At 32.8% G+C, this 25,010-nt stretch overlaps 1 pseudogene; it reads right to left on the minus strand.

The window, feature by feature from the left end:
- Positions 1–20,468: 20,468 nt before the first annotated feature.
- Positions 20,469–21,218, minus strand: LOC149423447 (uncharacterized; annotated as a pseudogene).
- Between the last annotated feature and the right edge of the window lie 3,792 nt (positions 21,219–25,010).

Below are 25,010 nucleotides of genomic sequence, written 5' to 3' on the forward strand. Positions count from 1 at the left end.
TATTTGATAAAATTCATAAGCAACGTGGTTGAAACGTAATTCTCTCGGTCACGAAATAATTCATTCAAGAATAAAATAAAGGTACGTAATATGGTAATAGTCGGGCTTAGCAGACATTAATATCAAACAAAAAAATGTTCCGGACCCAAATCCAGATATTAAATATCCGGGTCTTTTTCGGGATTAAGCTTGTACTGTGCTAAGCGGCTGCGCAATGCGGAATTCTTTCATTGTCGGCCGGACAGCTAGCGACCGACAGCTAGCGACTGGCCGACAAGTGTGGACGACAACTAGCCACTAGCTAGCTGCGGCCCTACACGCTACGGTGTATTATTAACTGGATTATTTATTATCCTCCACTTATGTACGTTATGAATGATAAACTTATTAAAAAAAAACTCTCGAATGTATGGTGGTAGTGAAGTATTTTGTTTATAATTTCAACATCAATTTTTTTTTTCCTAAGTTTTATTTTATTTAATTAAATATAATTTTCATATAATATCTTTGTTGAATTTTATTAAACTGTGAAATGGGGGGCTCAGCACGGGTAGAGCACTCAGTGAGGCTGACATTATCAAATATCGTTAATCTTGTATTAGTATTTAGTTAATATTATATCCTAATGAAATTTGATAATGTTCGTGGTTAAATATTAATCGTCTTATTAATTAGATTGGAACACGTTTAACTTGGTATGGTAAAGCCGGCCTTGAGCCTGGTTTAAGACCGTTTTAACGTCATGGTAGTACTTAAGTCAATTTTTTCACTGTTCTGAACTCACGTGCCGCGTTACATTTACACCGCGTTCATAAGTACGGTGGCTAGTTTAAGGTTTTTTTATGTATATTTTTGTATAGATTAACTGATCGTGTAAAATTAGCTCATATATTTAAATCCCTTCATTGTCAGTTTGTTTCATTCCACGAAAAATATTTCCACTAGTTTTACCATTCGATTTCGGCAAGGGGTTACTTTTGTCCCTTCGTAAGATTTGAACCCTGTTTTTAAACATGTTTTCTCTTGGTATTCTATTGACAAATGGTTATAAAATATTAAATATCTCATGGATGTAAATATTAATCTATTGTCAGTGAAATTATTTAGCCAATGTCGAAAGTTTCGTTTTTGGTGAAATTATTTTTTATAACCTCGAAAATCAAACATATCAACATCTAGGAATGAAAAACTTGAATTCAATATTATTATTAAAAACTGTTTGTTTATCCCGCCAGTTAAAAGCGTTTTGAAGTGATTGTGCTGAAAGCTACTTAGTATGCCAAAATAATATAGTTTATTACTTTAATATTCAAAAGGTCACTGTTTACTAAACGAATAAGTTTTGTATTTTATATTTAATATTACATATCTCCAAAAAAAAAATAAATACTCAAAAAATCTATCGCATTACTGTATTCGCGGTGTAAGTAAAAATCCTAACTGATGCAGTAGGCTGTAAGGAAATGCAAGTCTCTCCAATGAAGCCTGCATTCATTGTAGTGTGTGGGGGCTTGTGTTAGGTAAAGGGGCAAGCGGTAGTATTGAGGATTCTGGGTTGGGCAGGTGGGATAGGGGGGTGAAGGTACGGCGATGGCACCGCTTGCCGCCAATGGCCGGTAGAAGGAATCGGAGCCAGTTTTCACGTTTCCGTTTCCCACTATACGGGGAAGTGCTTCCCGCGCTTTACGAGCGCTAAATTTCCCGCCTCATAATGTATTCCTCCGCCGCCAGATAACGGCAGACGTGACGCGCCAACAAGGTGATAACGGTTCGATTTCTATTTTTATTCTTTATTCCCTGCATAACAATCAATATTCCCTCTCCGCGGCTGCCGAACTCCTCTGAACATGGTTGAATACCGCAGAAAAACGCCGAACACTAGCGAACATCGCTGAACTCCTCTTAACAGCGCCGAACACAACTCACAACTTCACACCCGGCCTCGCCTGTGGCCATAAAGCTGACTGAGAGGGTTTTTGGAAGAAGTCATATATTATCATGTTGTAGAATCCGGCAAAGCATTTTGAGCGAGATACAAATTTACATTCAGAACGTTGCGTGGAGTATAAGTTGAACTCCTCAGTAATCAATGATACCGTTTCCGATGCGTGGAGAAAACAAGTTTTATAAAATGTAGCAAGATAAAAAGAAAAAAGTCTTTAAGGTAAGTTTTATTTATTTTTCTTTATAATATTACACTCTCAACAAGGGATCTCTTTTCAATTTTGCCTAGGTGTCTACTTTCGAAATCCAACACTGGGTTTATTAATGAATTTTCAGTAACAAGATTCTCTATTTAGTTCATTCTTTTATTGGCATGTCGAGTGGTATAGAATCGTGCCTAAGTATTCGTCAGAATCAAACACAAATGAAACGAAAATATTATTTTAATTATTTAAGGAATATAAACGAGCCCTCAAAATAATATAATACAAAAATGTTTTTTTTTTAATTTCCAACAATACTTTAAATCGCAAACAACGATATTTACTCAACAGTAATACAAAGTAATAAACAACAAAATTGTCCGAAAAACTACTTTATTCACTTACTCTAATGAACAACGGATGAATCTAAAATAAACAGAAAAATTATAATGATTCTCATTTTTTTTGTTATCAACCATGACCTTCTAACATAAATAAATGTAATTTTATATTCTTAACTCAAACAGAACTTACCATACACTTCCAAGTACTTATAATATATTCCAAATAGTCATCGACCGTAAAATTTTACACGTTTGCTAAAGATTTTAATTTTTTTGAAAAGTGACTAGAAAATAAACCATAATATATTACATCTGTATAATTAAATAATTGTACAGGCTATTCAGCTTTATATTAAGTGGTATTTCTACAGCTTTATGTTAAGTGGTATTTCTACAGCTTTATATTAAGTGGTATTTCTCAGCTTTATATTAAGTGGTATTTCAACAGCTTTATATTAAGTGGTATTTCTCAGCTTTATATTAAGTGGTATTTCTACAGTTTTATATTAAGTGGTATTTCTCAGCTTTATATTAAGTGGTATTTCCACAGTTTTATATTAAGTGGTATTTCTCAGCTTTATATTAAGTGGTACTTCTACAGCTTTATATTAAGTGGTATTTCTACAGCTTTATATTCAGTGGTATTTCTACAGCTTTATATTACGTGTTATTTCTACAGCTTATAAGAAAAAACCAATAGGTAAGCGATAAAACAATTATAGCAAAACTATATTTTAGGAAATCAATTAACTGTGCAATATTTACTTTATAAGTTCAGACATAGGAACCAAATAATACGCATTAATTATTTCATCGAGCAAGCTTTTTTCCGAACAAGAATTCTCTCTTACGAATCGTGTTTTGCTAGAACGATATTTTTCATCTTGATTGATCGCCTTTCTATGATGCAGAGTACATAGATACATACTCTATTTTAGAGGTGTATTTATATGGAGGAATATAAATGAAAAAGTCCTTTTTTATGTTAGAATTCTGCTCAGAGATCGATTTTAATGGTAAGCAAATAAATTTATAGCCCTTCAGATTTTACAAAATGCAAGTTTATTTTTAAATAGGATAATATATTATTCTGTGGGTTATTATCTTTATGGAAAAATGTTAAGGTATTTAGTCACTGTCTTTGTTATCGTTTAAGTTAAAGGACATCGTCTGGAGTCAAGGCGCAAGCCGACATACGTACAACATGTTTTTTAGACAAAATATTTTTTTTTAAATGCGTTAAGTTTCCTGAAAAGGTGGTATTTATATTTCAAATATCACACGCAATAAACTCTTTCAGTTCTTCTAGAAATGAAAATCTATTTCAGGATTTCCCAAAAAGATTATTGGAAATTCTTGTGTTTATCAATACGCTGCAATTCCACACAAACAGCATGCCCAAGCCTCTTTAAATTCTTCCCCTAGACTGAATCCCTCTTTGTCTTTAGCAGGTCGGTCCATTCCGCATTCCTCGGCTCGCCCTTTTCCCCGATTTCCCATTCTCCGGTTACCAGAAAAAAGAGATTAAATCTATTAAAATTTACGATGGAGGACCTGGAGTTAAAAGGAAGGCACATCGAAATTAAATAAAATTGTGACCGATATTGTCATTCTAGACAGACGAGTGTATGTCTCTACAGAGAGAAAATATACTAAAATTTGTTGAAAATGAAATTATTTAAATATATTGTAATGAATAATTATTAAAGACATATTGTCTTTTTTGGGTAATAATCGCACAAGAGTCCCAACTGCCTATAGTCGGAATAGTTGGAAAATGGTATCCCCAGTCGAGGTATGTTGTGAGAGGAAAAGATTACAGTTGGGAAACACGTGATCCGGTCACCAAAAAACGGCTTAAACCATTTCGATTCTAAATGGTGGTATTTCATTCACTGACTTAAAAATAAACAACATTATTTTGTATTCCAAATTGGGTTCCACTGCTCGGAGAAGTAAGTAGTTGCTTAGACTGCCGTTGCGCCCGTGGTAGTACCAATTAGGTTTTCTCTTATGGATGAAAGGATAGGGGAGACAAAGAAGAGAAGTTGATTGGAAATTATCTGGCTTTTCAGACCAAGTTACCAAATACCTAAAATGACGCTTAAAGTCTAGAAATGGCTACTAAAGCAGACTAATGGTAAGGGAGATATTTTGATTCTGAACGGTTCTAGGTTCTGTAACTCTGTCACATAATGTGACATTTTTGTTAAAAATGATCGCTTCTTCAACACTTGTATTGTTAAGATACATTCGACATATTTCGTGAGCTATGCTCACCTCTTTAGAGTTAACTCAAGACTAAATTACAAATATAATCTTATAGTTGAAGTAGAAGAGGAATAGTGTAGAGAAGGGGTGGTTTAAAATGGGAAAAAATTTATCAGAGGATCAGTTTTAATCCCCTCCCCGCGTCTTCTCTTCACCCATTTCTTCTTCCACTACATCTTTAAGACTATATTTGTAATTTAGTTTTAAGTAAACTCTGATGAGGTAAACATTGCTCACGAAACATGTCGGTTCGTATACAGACAATAACCCCATATAGTCCAGTCAGTGGGGGATAAAAAAGGGCTCCACCTTGCAAAAGGTTAGGTAGTAGCGATTTTCACATATGTTGTTAAGATTGGGACTCTAAAGAAAAAAAAAAGTTTTCGACCTTGGGAGGGTCGAGCTCGATCCGCCATCTTGGATTGAAGGTGCCAAAATTTGTTTTTTTCAAAATAATTGTGAAGTGGTCGTTTTTACAACCAAATTGTTGAAAGCAAACTTAAAGACAACTAAATTACCTACATTTTTTGTATAAAGTTTTTTTTTATAAGTCTAATAGGTAACGAGTTACAGCGGTTGAAAGAAGAAAATTTTGACAAAAAATTGTAAAACTCCAGTTTTCTTGATAAATTTTGTACGAACATATTACACAATATCATTTTAACGTATTTCTACGTTACAATATACTTATATAGCATCATCCGTGTGCTCGATGACGTTGATTTGTTATAGTGGGATCCTAGTCTACAGCTGACTTGGCAACACTGATTGAGTCCTGGTTACAGGACGTTGCCTGGATGCTCGGTCACTCAGTGTGCTCGTGCGCAAAGGTACGAAATCATCATTTTATGGTGTTTTCGAACAACTTCCAGAAGGCGTGCAACTTGAAGGTAGCAAAATTAATGTTGTAGATGGAGGATATCTTTTACATAAAGTTGTATGGAATCGGAATGATTATTTTGGGTCAATTTGCGAGAAGTACGTTCACTATGTAAGAAATCACTATGGATCATATGCAGTCATTGTTTTCGATGGATATCCGCTTGATGATGGTGAAAAAAATACGAAAACCGCAGAAAGACTTCGCCGATCGAAGAAGCACATGTCTGCAGATGTTCTTTTCGATGAAACAATGCCAGTTCAAGTTTCACAAGAACGATTTTTAGGCAATGAAAATAACAAAGTCCGTCTGATTTCGATGCTTACAAAGCAATTTATACAGGATGATTTTACAGTTAAGCAGGCTGAAGAAGATGCTGATGAGTTGATTGTCAATACTGCGATTTCCTTGTGTTCATCATATGACGCTGTTTTCATTATTGGCGAAGACGTTGATCTCCTAGTTCTGCTGACAGCATGACAGCATTAGCACCACAAAAAATAGTATATATCTTCGCAAACCCGGTAGAGGCAAAACTTTTGAAAGATTGTATTCCGCGAATAGTGTGAAATACAAAGAGGCGGCTGAGAATATTCTGTTTTTTCATGCCTTTAGCGGCTGCGATACAACATCGTCCTTATTCAACCAAGGAAAAAATAAATTTTGTTCGCTTGTGCAAAACGACACAAGACTCAATGCCATGATAAGAATCTTCAAACAACATGATGCAACACCAGAAGACATAACAGTTGCAGGAACACGCTTTCTTGTTGCTTTATACGGGGGTGACATGGATAAGGAAACCTTGGAAGAAGTCCTCTACAAACGTTTCGCAAAGTCGACAACAAAAAGCAAATTCAATCTTGCCTCTTTGCCACTAACGAACGACGCTACACGGTACCATGCATTTAGAACGTACCATCAAGTCCAAAAATGGTATGGAATCCAAAAAAATCCAGAAAACTGCGCCTGGAAACGTGACATCAACGGGCTTGTTCCAGTAAGAATGACAAAGAAACCAGCACCCGAGACTTTATTAAAATTTATTTCATGCAATTGTAAAAAAGGATGCGGCGTTGCATGTAGCTGCAGGAAAGCTGGATTGAAGTGTTCTATTGTATGTGGGTGCTGTAATGGTCAAACATGCCGAAATTCGCCAGAGGTTCACATCGATGTCGAGGACGAAGAAGAAGAGATTTTGTCAATGGAAGCCCAAATATCACAGGCAATGAGTTAGATGATGACATTGATGACGAAGACTGTTATTAAGTAACATAATTTATAGTGACATAATTCACAGTAATGTAACATAATTTACTGTAGCATAACGCTGGTATATCTGTGGAGTTGACCTACTGGGGATACCACAATAAAAAAATGCGCAATGTTCTCTACCTCATGGTGGTGTGGAAATGAGTTAGCAAAATTATTATAATTATGTTAAGAACAACCCGCAAAAATTACAAAGTTGGGAATTTCATCACTTTTTTGAAAAATATTCACATTTCCGCCACTGTAACTCGTTACCTATTAGACTTACAAAAAAAAACTTTCTACAAAAAATGTAGGTAATTTAGTTGTCTTTAAGTTTGCATTCAACAATTTGGTTGTAAAAACGACCACTTCACAATTATTTAAAAAAAAACAAATTTTGGCACCTTCAATCCAAGATGGCGGATCGAGCTCGACCCTCCCAAGGTCGAAAACTTTTTTTTTTCTTTAGAGTCCCAATCTTAACAACATATATCAAAATCGCTACTACCTAACCTTTTGCAAGGTAAAACTCCCCACTGACTGGACTAATACTTATTAACATGTTTTAAATTTTACACAAGTTATAAACAACCATTTATGATGTTAATATTAATTTATCAATGACGTACAATTTAAAACAAGCTTATTGGTAAAACCCTCAACATGGCTAAAAATAAGTGATTATTGTTGTTGTCAAAGTTGTTCATTTTTTTTTATTTTTTTTATTGTCATTTTTTTTTATACATACAGGTACATATATAATTATACAAAATATAAGGAGTAACAAAAAAAATCCCACAAAGGCAAAGCCTGTGCGTGGGCATTGTAAGGTGAAAATCAAAACAGTGGTGATAATATTATCTATGATTTAAATGAAAAAAGAGATATGAATAAAGAAAAAAAAAAATCATTTAGTACATTTGGTTATTTTAATAAAAAAAACAGTTTAAAAGAAGTTAAATTTTTTTTTTCTAAATTTAGATGGTAACATATTATCATATATAGGTATCATATTCGTATAACTTATAGAAAAAATTCTCTCACTTCCAGATACTTTTTAACCCAGCTTTTGACATTTATTTTATATTAGTTTAGGTTTTGGCACATCTTGATGGAACTCGGCAAGGAATTAAACAATTTTGGGCCAATATAGTTAATGTGTCTTTGGGCTAGCCTAGTTTTGCAGTGAGGCACTATGTACATGCATATATTGCATATGTTGTGTCTCTGGCTAGAACGATTTTTTAGCTAGAATTCCCCAATGATGTCTCAAAAACTAAAAACTTAAAATAAGGTACAACATATTTGAATATTCGATGATTTGTATGACGAAAAGTGACGGAATTAATTAGCTATATATGTATTTACTTAGACAGTTACTAAGTAATAAATAATACCGACAAGAGCACATACCCTGTCATAATATTATGCCTGTCTGTTATAAAATTACACCGTTCATTCTGTCTATTCTTACCTAGATTTGTATTTCCACATTATTTCCAAAATATCAGTCATAATGACATATTAAATACGTTTTATTTTATATCGAAAAAGTGTCCAGAGATATTCACCAGATTACATGGTATGTACATGAATTGATATTTGAGTTAAAATCTGGTTTAAGGATAAAATTGCCAAATCATAAATGTTTCGAAAGCCTCCGATAAAAACGTTGTGCAGATTTTATCTGAGAATTTTTTTAAATTTTACTAACCAAAGCTAAATTACTGGCGCACAAAACTCAAACACATTTCATACTTCAAAACGATTCTGCGGGTATGCTTTAATTTTTAGCTCAGACTAAAACTACTTTATAAACTCGTGTTTTAATGTTTAATTTGTTAATTTCAGCATCATTTTTTTGTAAGTTGAAGTGTAGTTACGTAATCAAAGTAAAAATGTTTTTATACAGCTTATTACTATTACGGTAAAGATCTTTTTGCGCTTCTAGTCATATTCAGAATATTACGGCTACTCCAGGTAAAGTTGCCATATATATTTTAAGTTATTTGCTTTTTACATTTTATTTTATTCACGTAGTCGATGGCCCAGAACTAAACAAAAATAAGTCCGAAAAACCATAGATTACGACATGGGCATCAAATAATTCTTCAAAGGGAGCACTCCCCAGTTTTATACAGCAAAATAATCTTGAGAAAAGCTTCACTCCTTAAGACTCAAAAAACCTGTTTAAAAATATCAAAATATTTTGAAAAACCCAGTTGTATATACATTTATTTAGAATTTTTCCCTTTAAAACTGATGATTGTTTCGGTGCATTTCATTAAAATATAAAAATTTCCGTGAAAACTGTGCGAAAGCAAAGTATTGATTATCTCAAAATAACACATTTGGACTTATTGCAGTTTAATACTGGCCATCGTAGTTATTATTCGATATTCATCACTATTCAGATTTTCTATTCCAAATGCAATCATTGTAGTGGTACATGACAATCGCCAAGTTTGGGATTTGCCTAAATAAGCTCCATTGTCGACTTTAAGCCCCAAAATATTACATGCTTTTCAACACAAAGTTCCAAGAATTGCATAATAGTAATTTCGTAACATGTAGACTGGTCATTATTTGAATCGATTTTACAAGTATGATTTGCAAGTAGCAATTGACAGTGTCCAGTGTCAGTGTTTAAATACCGAATTGCTGTATACCAAATCTTTTTACCAAAACAAAAAAAACATAAGCGCTCCCGAAAAAAAAATAATTCCATTAATCAACATATTAGCATTTGAAATTTTTAAAACTATATTTATTTATATTTTAACTTTTATACCACCTTTGTCTGAAGAAGGATGTTTTTTTAGTTTCGAGTAAAGTAGTTATTACAGTTTCGTGTAAAGTAGTTATTATAGTTTCGTGTAATGTAGTTATTATAGTTTTGTATAATGGAGTTATTACAATTTCGTGTAAAGCAGTTATTACAGTTTTGTGTAAAGTAGTTATTACAGTTTCGTGTAAAGTAGTTATTAGTTTCGTGTAAAGTAGTTATCGGTGAACGACTTTAAAAATTGTATATTTTTTTACGTTGAAAATTTTAATATTTTTAATTGCATACGTTTGCACCGTACCTACGTGTTTCTATACCATTCATTCGATTACGATTAAATTTTTGTTTTTTCCGGAGTTTTTAAGTCGGGAACGCTCGGTAATAACTTAAAGCATTATCTCTGCACAAGAATGAGATACGGAGTCGAATGAGTCGACATAATGTAGTTTTTTAACAGTTACACTTAATGGTGGTGCGCAAATGCTTCGTTCGCAATTGTGGGGGGATGGATGCGGTGGTGCGATAAAGACTAAGACAAACGAAACGAATTGAATTTTGCCTTAGTGTTTGCAAGAGGAAAATGAGTGGGAAAAGCCAAAGACCCTGGTCTCGTTCTCCTTAGCCGCTGGTTTCTTTTCACTTATCAGCTTGCAATTACCTTTTAACATTCGCTCACTTAACACAAAACAAAAAACAGTGACATTCACTGTGGCGTGTAAAACGTTTTACTGGACGATGTGTGCTCTAAAAACAGTCACAGCCGAGTTCAACATATGCGGGTACTCAAGATGAAACGAATGTTCGCGGTAAGATGCAACGATAACAATGTTTCTGTCGTTTGGCCCGGGTCAAGGAAAGGGGACAATGGGCAAAGGGGGGGGGGTGAAGGGTACACATTTTAAGGCTATTCAATTTTAAACCCCACGCGCAACTAATTAATAATGTGTATTTCATGGTACAACTTGAAGGGAATGGTAGAAAAAGTCGGGGATGCCCGAGTAAGACATGAATTACATGATTATTTGTGGAAAAATGAGACTTAAGTGATGAAAAAAGAAAAAAGTGTGAAGAGAATGTATGACTTGTAAGTGAATAGTTGAAGAGGTCGAGGATGCTTAAGGAAGACATGGCCCGATCAAGTAACATGAATACTTATTACAATGTAATAATATTATTTCCACCTTAAAAATTCTCCCAGTTACCCCAAACCATTTACAAGTCCCCGAGCAACGCCAGGTGCAGGTCAACTAGTAATATATAATTTTGCTTGGAATATATTCCTTTCTTATGTATATACTCGTGTGGATAATAATTGAGTTTACGAAGCTGCTTAAATATTATGTCAAGTTTTGAGTGCCACCCCCGGGGCCGTGCAGAACACCAGTTAATAATAATATACAGTACCTACACTGGCCATAATGTGTATATGGCCAAATATTGCTTGATATGTGCGGTGTTTGTATCAAGTCCTAATTGTGAGACCCTAACAATGAACACGTTATTCGCTAACAAATGAGGTCTTAGTGCGTATAAACTTTATTTAACTTACTCGCTAATTACCGACTAAGTTTAGTTAATCTCCCTTTAAAATGCAAAGTGCTTTTGTACTTAGGGATCTACTTTCAGTGTTGCCAGTTGTTATTATTCTCCTGCCACATTACAGGTCGTACTGCTGAAACTACTCTCAAATAAAATAATTATTAAAATATTCAAAAGTTTTACGAAGAGGAGAATGATTTAAAGAGGGCCACTGTTTTGTCATGATGTTGACCCTTATTATTGTGGTTACATCACACTAGTAGCTTTATTATATAGCGACTCCACCAACTACGGAGCAGAATTGAAACATGTACGATTGAATCCGCTATCGGTTTTCGTACAGAACTCCGCCAGTGCTAAACGAAGGAATCAATCAACTTCCATTTTCTCAGCATGTGAGGAGAAGTCCACCGCTGTGAAAGACGCCGTAAAACGCTGTGAAACAAAGAAATCATTACGAGTGATTTTCGCCGTTTGTGCAGTGACGAATATTATTGCAAACAGTGTTTTAAAATGAGTCATCGATCGACTTCGTTCTTTTCAACACGTGAAAAAGAACCACAGTAAACGCTAAGAAACCTGTTCCGAGATCACTAATTACTTATTTTACACCGCCGTTAAGGCGAAGCTTAATGCTAAATCACTATTTTGATTATAACGAATTGGTGCACATTATGAATACCAAAAAATATGCTTTGAAAAGATTGAAAGTTTTTCTATCGTTTCGTTTGAGAAGAATACAAATAAAAAAATCAATTACTTAATAAAAAATATAAATGTAAACTACTAAAATTTTTTTTTCAATAGAAATATATGAACGCGTAAAGGAAACAACTTAAAAAAATACAGTATTATAGCTAAGATTATATGCGACAGTTTCACTTGATTAACTTTTTTGCTTTCTTATAAAATTATTTACAAAATAAATAAAAACCAGTTTTGTGCTTGAAATCGAACGTTTCTAGATTTTGTCAAGCGATTTTAATGCCTATTACCTACAATATAAGGTAAACCAAGAATATACTCATTTTTGGCTTGTAGCTTCCTCTTAAACATAATTATTTGCAACAAAGGAACGCCGTGTGTGGGCATTGTTTCATGTTTTAAGTGACTTGTGATTAATTTATTTTCGAACATTATATAGTGCGGGCTTCACTTGACATTAAAATACCCGTAGCTATTATAAAATATTAATTTTTGATGCCCATTAAGAATTTCACAATTATCATGAAATTATCTGAAATGTATTTATAGAAGAAGCTCTATCTAGCACGTTTAATATATTATGCACAGTTTATCATGAACCTCAATAACATTCATAACATTCCAAAGAAATAATTTTCGACCAAACAAGTCAGAAAACTTATTATTATATTGATTTTTTTGTTTTAATCATATTTCAGTATGTTTTTCTAGTTTTTGATTTCAGCAGTCTAAATTTCTCTTGTTATAGGTCTAAAACATCGTAAATCGTCGAAAAACACTGAAAAATATTGAAAAACCATGCAAAATGTTTAAAAACGTCAAAAAACCTCAAAAATTGTAGAAAAACTTATTCTTGTGGATTATAGTCGTTAAACCTGAAAAATTGTAGAAAAACGTTATTTTTTGTGTAAAATTGGGGTAAAACATGAAGAAATGTAGAAAAACCTTATTTTTGTGTTAAATTGTGGTCAAACAAGAAAAATGGTCTAAAACATCTTAATTCGTCGAAAAACACTGCAAAATATTCAAAATCCTTGTAAAATGTGTAAAAACGTCATAAAACCTCAAAAATTATATAAAAACCTAATTTATGTGTATTATTGTCGTTAAACCTGAAAAATTGTAGAAAAACGTTATTTTTTTGTTAAATTGTGGTAAAACATTAAAAAATGTAGAAAAACCTTATTTTTGTGTTAAATTGGTGAAAACAAGAAAAATTGTCTAAAACATCGTAAATCGACGAAAAACACTCCAAAATATTGAAAAACCATGAAAATTGTGTAAAAACGTCATAAAACCTCAAAAATTGTAGAAAAACGTAATTTTCGTGTAAAATTGTGGTAAAACATGAAAAAATGTAGAAAAACGTAATTTTCGTGTAAAATTGTTCTGAAACAAGAAAAATGGTCTAAAATATCGTTAATCGTCGAAAAACACTGAAAAATATTGAAAAACCATGAAAATTGTGTAAAAACGTGATAAAACCTCAAAAATTTTAGAAAAACGTTATTTTCTGTTAAATTGTTGTCAAACAAGAAAAATGGTCTAAAACATCGTTATTCGTCGAAAAACACTGCAAAATATTGAAAAACCATGAAAATTGTGTAAAAACGTCATAAAACCTCAAAAATTGTAGAAAAACGTAATTTTCGTGTAAAATTGTTGTGAAACATGAAAAATGGTCTAAAATATCGTTAATCGTCGAAAAACACTGAAAAATATTGAAAAACCATGCAAAATGTGTAAAAACGTCATAAAACCTCAAAAATTGTAGAAAAACGTTATTTTCTGTTAAATTGTTGTGAAACATGAAAAATGGTCTAAAATATACGTAAATCATCGAAAAACACTGCAAAATATTGAAAAACCATGAAAATTGTGTAAAAACGTCATAAAACCTCAAAAATTGTAGAAAAACGTAATTTTCGTGTAAAATTGATGCGAAACAAGTAAAATGGTCTAAAATATCGTTAACTGTCGAAAAACACTGAAAAATATTGAAAAACCATGCAAAATATGTACAAACGTCATAAAACCTCTAACATTGTAGAAAAACGTTATTTTTGTTTAAAATTTTTGTGAACCAAGAAAAATGGTCTAAAACATCGTTAATCGTCGAAAAACACTGAAAAATATTGAAAAACCATGAAAATTGTGTAAAAACGTGATAAAACCTCAAAAATTTTAGAAAAACGTTATTTTCTGTTAAATTGTTGTCAAACAAGAAAAATGGTCTAAAACATCGTTATTCGTCGAAAAACACTGCAAAATATTGAAAAACCATGAAAATTGTGTAAAAACGTCATAAAACCTCAAAAATTGTAGAAAAACGTAATTTTCGTGTAAAATTGTTGTGAAACATGAAAAATGGTCTAAAATATCGTTAATCGTCGAAAAACACTGAAAAATATTGAAAAACCATGCAAAATGTGTAAAAACGTCATAAAACCTCAAAAATTGTAGAAAAACGTTATTTTCTGTTAAATTGTTGTGAAACATGAAAAATGGTCTAAAACTTCGTTATTCGTCGAAAAACACTGCAAAATATTGAAAAACCATGAAAATTGTGTAAAAACGTCATAAAACCTCAAAAATTGTAGAAAAACGTAATTTTCGTGTAAAATTGTTGTGAAACATGAAAAATGGTCTAAAATATCGTTAATGGTCGAAAGACACTGAAAAATATTGAAAAACCATGCAAAATGTGTAAAAACGTCATAAAACCTCAAAAATTGTAGAAAAACGTTATTTTTGTGTGAAATTGTGATAAAACATGAAAAAATGTAGAAAAACGTAATTATCGTGTAAAATTGTTGTGAAACAAGAAAAATGGTCTAAAATATACGTAAATCATCGAAAAACACTGCAAAATATTGAAAAACCATGAAAATTGTGTAAAAACGTCATAAAACCTCAAAAATTGTAGAAAAACGTAATTTTCGTGTAAAATTGATGCGAAACAAGTAAAATGGTCTAAAATATCGTTAACTGTCGAAAAACACTGAAAAATATTGAAAAACCATGCAAAATATGTACAAACGTCATAAAACCTCTAACATTGTAGAAAAACGTTATTTTTGTTTAAAATTTTTGTGAACCAAGAAAAATGGTCTAAAACATCGTTAATCGTCGAAAAACACTGAAAAAGATTGAAAAACCATGCAAAATGTTTAAAAACGTCAAAAAACCTCAAAAATTGTAGAAAAACTTATTCTTGTGGATTATAGTCGTTAAACCTGAAAAATTGTAGAAAAACGTTATTTTTTGTGTAAAATTGGGGTAAAACATGAAGAAATGTAGAAAAACCTTATTTTTGTGTTAAATTGTGGTCAAACAAGAAAAATGGTATAAAACATCTTAATTCGTCGAAAAACACTGCAAAATATTCAAAATGCTTGTAAAATGTGTAAAAACGTCATAAAACCTCAAAAATTATATAAAAACCAAATTTATGTGTATTATTGTCGTTAAACCTGAAAAATTGTAGAAAAACGTTATTTTTTTGTTAAATTGTGGTAAAACATTAAAAAATGTAGAAAAACCTTATTTTTGTGTTTTACTTTCAATGATATTAACATTCTTAACAATGTAAAATATGTTTGTGTAAAGACTGTAAATAACGCGATAGATAAAATATAAAAGGAAACCATGAACAATACGAGTAAAATACGAATTCCCCTGCATGTATTCAAAGGGTGGTTTTACATTCTCATTGGTCTAATTAACTCAGCGAATGAAAAAAGTCGAGCTCACGGAGTTATTTTTAATGATGTTCGTCTGAAAACATATTATGGATTTAGCGAACCATGCTGCAAATTATGACAAACCACTAAAAATTGTGAAAGTCATGCACGAAAATTATTTTGATAATCAAAGATTTCATTTTCATAAATCAGGATAACTTACTTATTTTTGATGATTCGAAAATTTCGACAAATTATTGTGAATAACCAACTACTAACTAGTACTTCTGTCAATACTGTAAATATTTTTGCCAATAATAAAGAAAACCATTGATTATCTACAAACTAGTACTTCTGTCAATACTGTAAACATTTTTGCCAATAATAAAGAAAACCATTGATTATCTACAAACTAGTAGTTTTGTGAATATTTTGTGTTACTTTCTTATTTAATAAATCAAAACCAAAATTTCCTCTGAAATCATAAGATATGTAAGTGGGTACTTAAATACTTACCCACTTAATTGCAACCCGTATATTTAACGAAACTTTTTTTTTATTTCCAATAAAGAGTATTTGCAATTTGTCCAAAGAAACGTTAATATCTTAAAGACAATAATACTTTTGTCAGGTAGGTAGGTACCATAATATTAAAAAATGCAAATAAGAAAGTCCAAATAAACAGGACGATTTCACATTTGAAAAACGAATCTTTAGTGAATAATGAAAACAGCCACCAACCAGAAACGTAATACACAAACCAATTTACAGGCAGAAAAAATTCCAAATAGTCGAGTTAAAACAGGACTTATAGATGTCGGTCACCAAGTGAATCCAACAAAATTTTATAAATTAAAATAAAATAAATATTCCTTTTTCTTAAACTCGATTCAGAAGGAATATTATGTTAGGTATATTCCAAGATTAAAATTATATTACAACGGTTTGCTCTTAGTTATGCACAGGTAATTTATTCAAGTTTAGCAAGCATTTTGCCGAATCCTGAGTTATAAAACCCCAATAGTCAAGCTAATAGGAACATAAAACTTGTCCCAAAAATCTATATCGCAGTTTACAATAAAAAGGGTATGTCCTTTCAATAATGCTAATACATCTCATTTCACCCCGAACCTCTCTTCCATAGAAACGGACAAATATTTTGATCGCTCAACCTTTTCATCCCCTACATGTATTTCATATTCTGACTAGAATTATGAATGAATATTTATTCCTGGACCTAACGAAAATTCGGGTCCCCAGTAAGATCATATCGTTCGGGATTTACATCAATATGTACCTGCCTGTATTCCTATCCGTTAGCGGATACGATACAATAGTACCTACCTTTAATTTTGGCAACCCCCACAACATAAACCGTACACCCTACTATATGTTCATTCTACACCCCTACATGATAATATATACTCATAGATACCGGTAGTATTTTCTGCCTTTGATTCCAATCCATGTGCTACTGTGAATTAGAATGTTCCACGTGTAGTAACTTGCTCGCTTTGATTGCTACTTGGACGTTCAGTTTTCCTGGATATCGCTTGATGAGAAAATGTTTTCCATTGTTTCATCCGCCCACAAGCTATTAGCAGGCGACTGGCGTGTGCTTGTTTTAAAACTTCTCAATTTTCAAGCATACAACACAGATACTCTTTTATCATTTGTTAAGCGGGCGGGTCCAATCTGCGGCCCTGGACAGTTCAGATTGCAGCCCACAAAATCGTAAAGTTTACGATGCAAACTTTTAACTACAAAAAATTTAGACTTGATTGCGCGTTCGAGTGCGGATTATTGCATAGATGCAATGACTGCAACGGAGTTATTTGTTTCAAACAGAAACAACGGTTAACATATTAACAGCATATTCTAAGGGCAATTAGATTATCTATTCTGTGGTATAGTTATATCTTTTGTCACAGTAAATTTCTTATGAAATCAGTTTAATAATAAAAAATCATTTTATACGTAATAAAAATTGAATTTTGACGAGGGTAAAATAATCATAATAATAAGACGTCTCAACGAAGACTAACACAAAATGGCCTTGGACGCCAAAACAGCTGTCACAATCACAAAAAAATACTTTTAGAACTTAAAAGTACATACAATTTTCAAAAATATATAATTATAAACCCCTGAGGGTGAACCGAAGCCATTAGGTGTTTTATAATTGTATAAATACTCAATAAAGTTGTTCAAAAAAGCAATTAAACAATTCCTAAAATTTATCCAGTTTGGCGAATTCATAAAGTAGGTACTTTTTAGTGTCAGCCAATCTCACCTGTTTTATTTTATAGCCTAGGAAATAATCTGATAAAATTTTTATTCTATAATATCTGTACATTCACTATGATTATACATGTTTTATGTGCGAACCAAGACAAATTCCGGTTATCTACTCAATGTGACCCCGGTAAGCAAAACGGTTGAACATCCATGTGGTAAAGTTTCATGACTTCTTAGCTGCAATCAGGAAAAAAGAAAAGTTCTCTTTTCAAATTTAGGATTAAGGGAACACATATAAATATAAATAATATGAAAATATATATATGAATAATATAATAATATAAATATAAATAATATAAATATAAATCTTTCATCAACAAATGATATTTTTGAACGAATAAACGTATGAACTAAACGAATCCAAATGATGCGGATTCGCAATACAAAATTCGTAAAAAATATTATTTCTAAGGACGGTTTGTTTCACAGAATTTGTACAATTCATCGAATTTCGACGTTAATTTTCAAGTTCTACTAAAGCTCTGTTATTATTTCGGTTATGTAATGCAAACGTCCCATAGTGATATCATAACAGAACTTGAATGGGACTTTCTCAGAACTTCAATATTAACTTATAAAATTTGATTAATTGTTCAAATTTCGTGAAACAACCTGTTCTAAGTTTTGTTGGTCATGTCACATCATTTACGAAAAATATAACACAAAAAATCTTATCACATCTTGTGCCAAGGTATAAAAAAACTCTAAATAGAAACAAACATAAAATTCTACACCTTTGTTGAGAGATAATATATGTTGTAACGAGATATTATCAACAGTCATGCTATTCTTACCATCCTACAATTCCTTCAGCTTCATTTCATACTTCAAAATTACGCAAAAACTAAAATAAAAGACCTAATATATGATTTTCTGAAAATAATTGTTTATAAGTGTTACTGAACGAGAATCCTATTATTTAATCGTATTTCATAAAAGAGTATTAATTCTTCATTTCTTAACTTTTTTGTTACTAACATTTTTTCACATAATTTATGAATCAATTAACTCACCTCTAAAACTCTAACCCATCTCAAACTCTTCTGTTTTCCTTCCAAAAATCCGTTTGAGCAAACAATTCGTGTGCTTTGTTTACTTCAATTTAATGGAATAATTTCAAATATTGCGGAAAACGTGTATTCCAATTACTGAGTAAATTGCTACCCTTATCTCCTTACACTAAATATCTGATAACTTTTTTATAACAGCGGAACTTTACAAACCTGTGGCAGAGTTAATTAGCAGTAATAAGTTTATGGACCTTATCATTCGAATCATCTCTAAATTTATCGATTATTATCAAAAGCTTTTCACCCCACATGTGTAATGGCAGGAGCTGATTTTAGAGGTGACTGGATAAATCATCAAAATGACAATTCATCACATCCTTAAAAAGTTATATAAAGTCATGGAAAGTGATTAAACAAAAACTTTATTAGCTGGGTTAAGTAGGTTAGGTTATGTTAGGTGAGGTAAGGTTAGGTTAGATAAGGTAAGGTTTTAAAAAAAAAATCATCGTTTTTAATGACTTTATATCACTTTTTAAAAGTGTGTTGAATATTCACTGTGTTGAGTTAGCATGGAACCGATTTTAGAAATTAAATGATTATTTATCTGAAAATTTCACTTGGAAATTGTACTAAATAAACAACAACAAAAAATACACTCCCAATGCGACACGAGGAGCGACAAAATAAATTTTATATTGAGTGACAAATATGATTTACTAACTGATAATTCAGGATTAATTTCATGGAAAACGACGTTTAAGATAGAAGTGCAACGCAAGATTCTAAATTGGCTTCTAGGATGGTTTCTAAACCCACACTACTGAGTTGATCCAGGTTACAACCTGAAAGGCTTATATTTCCTCGGTGACAGCCAACCTCCAATTGGAGATAGAAACAAAAATATTACAAAATGACGTTTATGTTGAAATAAATTAAAGTTTCAAGATTTGTTCCAGTCAGCAATGTGCAAGGTAAAGGTCACAATAATGATAGCCAACCTCCAATTGGAGAAGCCACCAGACAATAACATGATATATTTTACATGTTCGAAAAAAAATTGTTCCAAAATAAAAACATGAAACATTTTCGGACCTCGTTGATAAAATATTTAAATATCGCTTTGCCCTTTCAACCGTCGACAATTTGTTATTTATTTTTATAAAATTATAGAAGCAATGTTTGCGCAGTGTAGAAAGAGTCAGTGCGTCGTGCCTTGGAGGGCGGGAAAAGGCTTTGGTTTTCTGTTTTGTTAATGATTTAAATTTTAATGATTTAAACAGAAATAAACTCTTATTTTGTATGATTTGCTTTTATTAACTGATAAGAAGTACATTTGTTATACACTCGCTTTGCAATGTCACAGAAGAGAAGAGGAGTACATATATTCTACCTACAACAAGGTCAAGTTAGAGTTACTACAAAAGGGCGGGAAATTTAAATCCATCACTCCCTCTAAATTCGAGCCTTATAATATTAAAAACAAAAATAACTGGATATTAATTACCCTTTGAAACAAGATATTATACAACTTTCAAAATATTCTTGAGAGTTTTTAATTGTGCATTCCAAGTTTAGATCTTAAAAATTTAAATTTATCCTTTGGCAATGCTTTGGTAAATATATCTGCATATTGATTATCACTACTTACAAATTTTAGATCAATAATTTTTTGATAATATTTGTCTTTAACAAAGTGGTACTTGATGTCGATATGTTTACAGCGTTTATGGAAGTTTACATTTTTGATAACACTGATCGCACTTTGATTGTCTAAATGTAAGCACATTGTATCTTGTTTATAATCCTCAATATCACATAACAGCTGTTTTATCCACATAGCTTCTTTGGTTGCAGCACAGGCTGCCATAAATTCTGCTTCTGTTGTTGACAGGGCAACTGTTTGTTGTCTTTGGCTAGACCATGTTACAGCTGCTCCATTTTTAATGAAAACATAGCCCGTGATTGAACGTCTTGTATCAGGATCATTGACATAGTCAGCATCACTATAACCAGTCACTACTGGTGGCTGTGATGTGGATGAGTAATACAGTCCGTACTCTTTTGTATCTTTCAGATATTTGAAGATTTTCATCACGGCATTCCAGTGTGTTTTATTGTAACAATTTAAAAATCGACTCACTAGGCTCACTGCATACATAATTTCAGGTCGACTCACTATAGCTAAGTGCATGAGGGAACCCACAGCTTCTCTGTAAGGAATGTTCTTTTCTGGGTCTCCATCTCCTTTTTGTAACTTTACATGAGGGTCCACAGGAACACTGTTGGGGTTGGCATCAGTCATGTTAAACTTGTGCAATATCTGTTTCACATATTTAGTTTGATGTATGAATATACCATTGCTGAGTATCTCAATTTGCATGCCTAAAAATTTACTCACTGAATTCACTATTTTTACATCAAATACAGTTTTTAAGTCATTAGTTATTTCTTTTAGTACTGATTCATCTTTAGAAAATAACAAGTCGTCATCAACATACAGGCAAAGGTAGCATTTCTTATTGTTGACTTGACCAAAATAAACACATTGATCAGCTTTGCTGTTGACGAAACCAAATTTCTTTAAAATCGAGTCAAACTTCTTATTCCAGCAACGGGGAGATTGCTTCAAGCCATACAGAGACTTGTTGAGCTTACATACCATATTGCCTTCACTAGGCAGACCTTCAGGTGGAGTCATTAATATAGTCTCTTCAAGCTCACCGTATAAGAATGCGGTTTTGATGTCAAGTTGGATGATTTTAAGGTTATACTGGACAGCCATGGATAATAATAAACGTATCGAATCATACCTTACAGTTGGTGTAAAGGTTTCGGTGTAGTCGATACCTGCTGTTTGTGCAAATCCTTTTGCACAAAGTCGTGCCTTGAACCGTGGACCCGTTGACTCCTCCTTTATTCGGAACACCCATTTGCATCCTATCACTTTGGCATTTGGAGGTTTTTCTATCAATATCCAGGTTTCATTCTTCTTATGTGCATCTAGTTCTTCATCAATTGATTTTATCCATTTTTCTTTATTTTCTGAACTAATTGCTTCTTCATATGTTTCCGGAACATCAAGAATAAATGAACAAAGGTAAGTACTTTCTTCAAGCAAGTTTTTGTTTTTGTTTCTAGGTCTCAAATTCACACTACTTACTTCAGGTGATTCAATACTGGTGTCTGGTATGTATTCACTGTCAGAAGTGGATTTGTTTTCTTTTACAGATTCATTTGAATTTTCTGAGGCACAATCTTCATTTTTTGAACTTTCTGAGGCACAATCTTCATCTTTTGAACTTTCCTCTTCTGTTTCAATTTTATTCATGGATAATTCTAAAGGAAAAAAGTCTCTTTTCACAGAAGATTCAAGAAATGTAGCATCTCTACTTTTTATTACTTTTCTGGAATTCGGCAGTATGAATCTATAACCTTTGCGTGGTCACAGTATCCGATGAAGATCATCTTTTGTGCTTTTGGATCCCATTTCTTGCGCTTTTCTTTAGGCAGGTGAACCATTGCCTCACATCCAAATATACGCATATGATTCACATTTGGTTTCAGTCCAAACCATTTTTCCATGGGAGTTTTGAACAACAAGGATCTCGTTGGAGAACGATTGATGATATAAGCGGCAGTGTGTATTGCATCAGCCCAATATAACTTTGGCAGTTCAGCATTGAGAAGCATACACTTTGCTCTTTCCACCAGTGTTCTATTCATGCGTTCCGCTGTACCATTCTGTTCAGGTGTGTACGGTGTGGTTGTCTGGTGTATGATTCCAGCACTTTTCAGGATATCGGAAAAAAAATTGTTATCATATTCTAGGCCATTGTCTGTCCAAAGAATCTTTATATGAGTATCCAGTTGATTCTCAACTTCTTGTTTAAATTCTTTAAATTTTCCAAGAGCTTCAGATTTGTTGTGGAGAAAGTATACAAAAATTTTCTTTAAGTAGTCATCGAGAAAAGTTATAAAGTATCTTACACCACCAAGAGATTGGGTTTTCATTGGCCCACATATGTCAGAGTGAATCAATTCTAGGGGTTTGCTAACCTTTGATCCTTCACTTTTAAAACGTAATCGTGTCTGTTTACCTTTCTTGCAGGTTATACATGTCAAATTTTCTGTTTTGTTTAGAAAAGTTACATGTTTAGTATTTTCAGCCATTTTCATTAAACTGTGAAAATTCAGATGCCCCATTCTTTGGTGCCACAGGTAAGCATCTTGTTCTTCAACATTAGTCATGTGAGCATGCCCTCCAGGCATGTTCAGCCGGTACATGTTATTAACAATACTTGCAGTTGCTACTATTTGATGCTTGCTGTTCAAGATGACACAGCCGGAGTTATCAAATTTTACTTGGCCACCATTTCGAATAATTTGACTCACAGATAGCAGGTTAGTTGCTAGTCCATGGACATGTATAACATTTGTAAACAGAATCTTATTTTCTTGGCCTTTGTCATTATAAACATCTAAACTCACTTCTCCCGAGCTTTGCACAGATAACACTTTATTGTCTGCAACTCTAATGTTCTTTATTACAGGAGTTGATTCCTTTTGAAAGAGATTCTTGTTCTTCGTCATATGAGCTGAGGCGCCTGAGTCTATGTACCAGGCGTCATCATAATTAGACGATGCGATAAACACAGCAGCATAGGATGAGGTAGGTTTCTGTACCTTGTTTTTGGGTTTTGATTTACATTCAGGGCTCTTGTGGCCATATTTGTTACAGGAATAACATCTCGGACCCTTGATTTGTTTCTTGTCATTGTTATGAAACCTTTTATTTACTGCGAAGGCTGTTGTGTTGTTTTCATAATTTCTCACATCTTGCAATAATTTAGCTTTAACAGAATCTGCAGTTATCTTCGTGCCAGAGCTTTCAATTGCTATAATCATTGGCTGATATGAGTCGGGCAGACCGGAGAGCAGCAAAGTCCCGAGCCACTCATCGTCCACTTTGAAGCCAATATTGCGGAGCTTGTGAGCTGTCGACATTATTTTGCTCACATATTCTTCAATACTTTTACATGCACTGAGCGAGGTATTACACAAATCACGCAGAAGACCAACCCGGCGTGTCAACCCGGAATCATCAAATGCCGCTGCCAATTTATCCCATACTCCTTTTGCCGTACTTTCTTCTTCTATGTGTACATAATCAATAGGATCGACAAGAAGAATAATTTTTGTTTTTGCTTTTAAGTCTTTTTTCGTATCAATCACTGTAAATGTGTCAGCTGTTTTAATACAATCCCACAATTCCTCGTGTTGTAGGTAGGTTTTCACTGCGAATTGCCATGTCGCATAGTTTTCACGGCCGGTTAACTTTTCGATTAATGCCAATGAACTGTTTGTTGCCATTTTTATGTATGAAAACACAAGGAAAACACAGAGTTCAAACACGAAAACACTTTGGAATATGATTCGAGAAAGTCACTATTTTGTTTTTTTTTTGGAGTAGAGGTTATGTTTTCACTGCGGAGGTTATGTTTTACTAATAGTCCTTTTTTCACTGCTAGTTTATTAGAAAAAACTTTCACTGAATGCTTCTGGGTTAATTGGGGCCATAACATAATGATTTAAACAGAAATAAACTCTTATTTTGTATGATTTGCTTTGATTAACTGATAAGAAGTACATTTGTTATACACTCGCTTTGCAATGTCACAGAAGAGAAGAGGAGTACATATATTCTACCTACAACAAGGTCAAGTTAGAGTTACTACAAAAGGGCGGGAAATTTAAATCCATCAATTTTTATAAAATTATAGAAGCAATGTTTGCGCAGCGTAGAAAGAGTCGGTGCGTCGTGCCTTTGAGGGCGGGAAAAGGCTTTGGTTTTCTATTTTGTTACACAAGCTTCGTAAAGACCTGTTGTCAAAAAACGATCAGTCAAACGTAATTGGTGTGTTACCTCTGTATATTGAGAGGTTAGCTAACCACCCAGTCGGGGCATGAGTAAACTGGTAGTAGATACTTTCACCCCTTATAGTGACACAATAACGCCGATTAAGTTTGATTATTTTTGTATTTTTTTGTTATTTTACTGAAAATTTTCAAGTCATTTCGTGTAATCTTTTATGTC

Source organism: Hesperophylax consimilis, chromosome 5 (genome assembly GCF_061612785.1).
Source record: "Hesperophylax consimilis isolate HC1 chromosome 5, BYU_Hcon_1.0, whole genome shotgun sequence".
Lineage (NCBI taxonomy): Eukaryota > Metazoa > Arthropoda > Insecta > Trichoptera > Limnephilidae > Hesperophylax > Hesperophylax consimilis.